A 6,431-nucleotide genomic window follows, 5' to 3' on the forward strand; every position below is an offset into this window, starting at 1 on the left:
GTGTGCCACTTGGAGTGTACTTTGGGATTTCAAAAGCCCTCCCACTGTCTCCAACTTGTGGGTAAGGAATAAACTCCCAGCTACTGTTCCAACACCAGGCCTGCCTGCTGCCATACTCCCCACTATGAGAATCATTGACTCACCCTCTGAAACTGTTAAGGAAGCCTCCAATTCCTTGGTCATGGTGTCTCTTCACAGCAATAGAACAGTAAGTAAGATGGTGGGATAAATGCTGAGAGGTGTATTAGTCTCCTTGGGCAGTCACAACAAAATACCATACACCAAGTGTATAAAACAAAAATTCAGATTTCCTTTTCTGGAAACTGGGGCTCTCAGATCAAATCAGCATCTGGCTGAGGGTTCTCTTCTTGACTTCCATCAGATGACAGTCTTCTTCAGCTCTGACATACCCTCCTCTTCAGATAGCAATTCAGTTGGATTGGGGCCCTACCCTTATAACCTACTTAACTTTAATTACCTCCCCTATAGGCGCTATTTCCACATAGCACTTCATGAAGAAGGTGCGGTGGAGGAACTGCTTCAGGATATGAATTGGGAGAGAAACAATACAATGAACTAATTTAGTACTGAACATAACAAGTAGAAAAGGCCAGCTTTGGAAATGAGAAATTTATTACAAACCAGCAACAAGGTACATCTGCGGGCCAGGGCATGTATAGTTCTAATAAAACTTAGATTTTTAAAGGCAGAATGCCTCAAGAGAATAAAAATAAAATAACAGGAAGACAAATCTCTTCAGTCTTTTGAAAATGGTGATGCTATTCTGAGTTTGGTGAGTATGCTGACTAGTTTTATTGTTAGCTCTATACAAGTTAGAGTCATCTGAAAGAGAACCTCAGTTGAGAAAATGCCTCTACAAAATAGTCTCCAGGCTAGCCTGTAAAGCATTTTCTCAGTGTTTGGTATGGGAGGGCGCAAACCATCATGGGCATTGTCACCCCTGGGTTGGTGGTTTTGAGTTCTATGGGCTGACTGAGCCAGAATTGACCAGCATAGCAAGTACCAGTCCTCTACAAGCTGTGAGTCAGCTCATGTTCCTGCCCTAACAGCTTTCAATGGTGAAGTGAAAACAAAATAAACGCCTTTTAAATTCAACTACAACACAAAGAGGTTAAAGACAATCCTAGCAGTTGTTTGGGATTCATTTTTTAGGAAAGCGAGTGAATAATCAATTCCAATCAATGTAAGCATAGAAACTAAGAATTATTTAAGAACTCACAGGCACAGAAGAGTGTAAAATGGAACAAGAAGTTGTTGGAGACAGGCATAGTGTCCATGCCTTTAACCCCAGCACCTGGGAGGCACAGGATATTCAGATCTCTGTGAGATGGATGGCCAGCCAGCCAGGGATATATCATGAGACCCTGGCTCAAAAAGAAAAACAACAAAAATATAGATTTGTCTTTAGTAGCATACTGGCTAACATTGCAAATTTGCAAATCAGATTACAAAGACGCTTTATATTTTCATTAAGTAAATAAATACCATGCACTGAACAAGACAAGTCCCTGTCTTCGTGGCATTTCCACACACCAACAATTAGCTATAAAAAAGAAAAACTAGAAAACAATCTTACTACAAAACTATAAGAAATAAATACTTTTAAAAAGTTCAATGAAGGAGATAAAAGATATGTCCATTAAAAACTGCAAAAACATTTATGAAAGGAATAAAAAAGGATACAAATAAACCAGAGGGGAAGACACTCCATGTTTGAAGACTGGAGTAACTGACATTGCTAAAATGTCCTCATTACTTGGAGGTGGGGGTGGGGAGACAGACAGACATAGAAAGACAGACAGAGAGCGGCAGGTAAGGAGGGAGAGAGGGAGGAGAGAGAGACAGAGAGATGGAGAGAGGAAGGGGAGGAGGGGGTGAGGGAGGGAGGAGGAGAGAGAAAATGAAATGAATTGAAAACAAAGCCATGTCTGTGGTGGTGGAACGAGTCACTAGAACCATGCTGAAAGCCAGCGTATTATGTAGTGATCCAGCAATCCCACCACTGGGCTTGTGGCAAAGAAAATAAGTACACTGAAATGCTTACATGTCCCTATTCACCAGCCACCTATGTGGTATAAAGGTGTAATTCAGTACTATGTTCTTGTGTAAAGGTCACTGCTTCTATATGTACTAAGGTGATAACATAGGAGTCATTGTGTTAAATGAAACACGCACAATACCCAATGTAGCACAATCTTGCTTCCATGTAGTATACACGAAGTTGAGCTCAAAGATAGAGAGTTGAGTTATGCTTAGCCAGGTGTACTGGGAGGTGGGGTAGGAAAGAGACTGGTTGGCGCTGACATGGCGCCAACTGCTAAGAGTGAATACTGGCTGCTCTTTCAGAGAACTTGAATGCCATTCCCAGCATTCACACAGCAGCTCACAACCATCTGTAACTCCAGTCCTGGGGACTTCAATGTGTTTTTCTGGCCAACTAGGCATGCATATGGTCCACAAACACATGTACACACACACACACACACACACACACACACTAAATACTCATAATTTTCTTAAAAGAATAAACTCATCTATTGTATGGCCTGGTGACTGATATTAATAGGAATGTGCTGTATTCTTGAAAACTAGTAGTAGTAGTAGTAGTAGTAGTAGTAGTAGTAGTAGTACACTACTACTATTGCAGAGAGAGAGGGGGAGTCAATCAGCCTCATTCAGCCCTTCCAGGGTACACACATGTCACTGTGTTGCTGCATTCTTCCAACAAGCAGGCTGTATAAAGAACTGCATAATGAATCCCACAGAACTGAATTAGAGGTTGCTGGATGATACTGGGATGAGTTAAGGGGACAAGAATTCTGAAGTAGTAAGAAAGGAAGTTTTGGGGGTATTTGACCACTGAAGGGTGGCAGAGACAAGCCACAGCTTGAAGAAATCACAAACACTAAAAGCTCAAGCTCATTTGTAGCTGGGGGTACAAGAATTTAACAGAAAACAGGAAGGAGAAAAGTTCCTGACAAAAGGAACAGATCGTATTAGAAGTCATTAAGCAGTGAAAAGATTCCGGGCCAGCAAGATGGCTCAGTGTGCAAAGGCGACTACCACCAAGCATCAAGACTTGAGTTCTATCCCTGGGATCCACATGGTGGTAGGAAGAGAACTGACGTCTCAATGTTGCACTCTGACCTCCACAAGTGTGAAGTGACATACACAAACAGACAAACGTATAAATGTAAAACAATACATTCTGACAAGAAATCCTTTGTTCCCACAGAGGAAGAGACTAAAGGAAAGAAAGAAGTTAGGCCTAGGTTCATCTTTTAAAAACAGTTTAGTATAAACAAAACCACTCATACATGACTTTGGGCAACCTCCAGTATGGCTTCTCCCCAAACTAGGAAAATAAAAAAGACCAAACTCTAGGAATTATAAGTAGAGCAAAGACCCTGAAGTGCCACACTACTCATCCCTAAGGGTGGATGATTCCGTGAGGAGGGAGGGCTGCCCTGTGCGGGTCGGGCCTCTTAGTTGTCTTCTAACAAAGACAGCCATGCCCTCCTTGACAAACTGACAAAAGTCTCCACTGACATGCAAAACACTGGACAAACCCTTGGGCCAACATCTCCAGATAAAATAGTTTTCCTGATGTCCCATTTTCTTTCAAATTATCTAAAATTGATGGCAGAAACACTTGGTCACTGTCACTATTGCCAACCCCACTTTCCCCACTAAATAGAGTAAATTTAATACAACCCTGTATAGCATAAGGATTAACTAGTACTGCAAAGAATACTTACAACAAACCCATATAGGACACAGCTACTGAATTACATCAACCACAATGGGCGGGTGTACTCCTTGACAGACCACAACTTGAGCTGACACCCATCTTCTACAGACTTGAATTGACACCCATTTTTATTTTGTTAGGGTTTCTTTTGCTGTGAAGAGACATGACCATGGCAACTCCTATAAAGGAAAACATTTAAGTGGGGCTGCCTTAGGGTTCAGAAGTTTAGTCCATTATCATCATGGTGGGAAGGAAATACAGCAGTGTGCAGGCAGGCATGGTGCTGGAGGAAGAGCTGGGAGTTCTACATCTTGGTCAGAAGACCCGGCTTGAGCTTCTAAGACCTCAAAGCACGACCCCACAGTGCCGCATTTCCTCCAACAAGGCCACACCTAATAATGTCATTCCTTCTGGGCCAAGCATTCAAACACTACTCCTATTCAAACCACCACACACATCTTCTAGGCCTGGGCTGACAATTGCCCATCTTCCAACAGCTTCTTCACTTCTTTTTTCCCAAGCTCCAGTTTCTTGTTTTCCTAACAGAAACTTAAGTCACTATTTCTAAAGAAAAGGGATGGTCAGCAACAAAGAACCAGAGATTACCTTTCATTTTTTGCTCTCCTTTATATTTAATGATAAAATTAATTTCTAGTCCCTAAGATGTTATAGGATGGAAAGAATTTGGACGATTACATATTCATTAAAATGAATGTGGACCGTCCTTTTCCCATGTGGCGGATGGACTGATATTATTGTTTATATCTACAAAATAACCAGATACCAAACAGAAAAACTCATCAGTTCTAGGTGTATAGCTTAAAAGAATATCTTTATTAAGCCTGACATAGTATATCACATTTTAAAATAAAAGTATGCGAGTCCTGAGAGGATCATCACCAAATATGTAACCCAGGGCTCTTCCTTTTTTGTTCCCAGAATCCTTTTAGTTTCTTAAATTTTATTACTCTGTATCAAAAATGTTAAGCCTTGAGCAAATTCTTTTCACATTCTCCACTGCAGATGTTACTTTACAGATAATCTTAGGCAACTGCTAACACTGGTCCTGGGTTTTCCTTCAAACCATCCTGCAGTCTTCACTCTCTGGGGTCCGATGAGCTACTGCACAAGGGAGTCACCTACAGTCACTCCTGTTAAAGGCATTTCCTCTAAAGAGCTAAAATGTGACCTTTGGTGAGGCCTAGATATAGATGAGCACTACGCATTTAAGAAAGCTGCCTTACAATGAGGCCTTCAGAAAGGGAACATAAGATTTCATAGTTCTTATCTTTCAATTAAAGTACTTCTTTAAAAAGCTACACACTTGGTTTTTGGTTTTCTTTTTCTTAACAAGAACCGAGGTTTTTTTGTTTTTGTGTTTGTTTTTTTAAGATGTCTTTATTTTATTCATTTGGGTACACCGTAGCTGTCTTCAGACACACCAGAAGAGGGCACCAAATCCCATTACAGATGACTGTGAGCCCCCATGTGGTTGCTGGGAATTGAACTCAGGGCCTTCGGAAGAGCAATCAGTGCTCTTAACCCCTGAGCCATGGCTCCAGCCACCTACACACTTATTCTGAAGTTAACATTCCTGTGTTCAGTGAAAAGTCAACTTGTAATTACTGTGGAATCTGAGAATCCCAGGAAGACAAAGCTGATCGTCACTCTGGTATTAAATAAAAAGCAAACGTAAGACTGCAAATGTTTAAGCAGATAAAAATGAAAACGCGTTCCAATCAAGAGCATACTACATAAAAGCAGGATTGCTATCAGGTCACACATTTCTCTTTATACCTCAGAACTGTTCAAACTAAATGTAACATTCACATACTACTACAGTCCATGAAAAGAGTATATTCTTTTATTGATTTGTTTTGTTCATACATCTTATTTCAACTTTCAATAATAAAATTCAATAAATTTGATTCCTTAATCATAAAAACTTGCTATACACATTATTTACAAGTTGCCAAAATCTACAAGCATAACAAATATCACAATGACCTCACTGACTCTAAGCATGGGACCATCACATAGGAGGGAGTAACGAATTAACATACATTCAAATGGAAAATTGTAGATATGCACAGTGTATTTGGCACTGTTCATTAATATTGGAACATTTTATTGTCAGAAACAGGCATTCTTAAGCCTTTGTCACAACATACCCCAGAATTTGCTATTCACATTATAATCAGCATTTCAATTTCAAACAATAACTGTTGGGTATTAAGGAGCAATCTACAGTCAGACTTCGGAACGCAGTCAATCCCTCCATGTCTTCATATGCCCACGCCATCTGCTGAGCAGGTGTGACTTGGTGTCTGTGTCATTGTGGAGGTGTCAAGGAGAAACGATTTAAAGGGAATACTCCTTGATACACGTGAACATGAAGTTTTTGGGAGCGCAAAGAGAGTTTTGAGGATCTCCAGTTTGGGATGGTCTTGGCGGGAACTGAAGAATGAGCAGTGCTTTGAAGTGTAGAGATTGCATGTGCAGTTGACCTCCTGTGGGAAGGTCCTGAAGGCCTATATTTAAATTCAAAACACTTGACTTGCTTAAGCAATTGTTCCTAAGGCCACAAACAGTCTTGGGTCATAGGGTCCGGATTTGTTGTATGGATGGTAGGAAGTATAAAAACTCAACTCTAGGATTC

This window comes from Apodemus sylvaticus, chromosome 19 (genome assembly GCF_947179515.1).
Source record: "Apodemus sylvaticus chromosome 19, mApoSyl1.1, whole genome shotgun sequence".
Lineage (NCBI taxonomy): Eukaryota > Metazoa > Chordata > Mammalia > Rodentia > Muridae > Apodemus > Apodemus sylvaticus.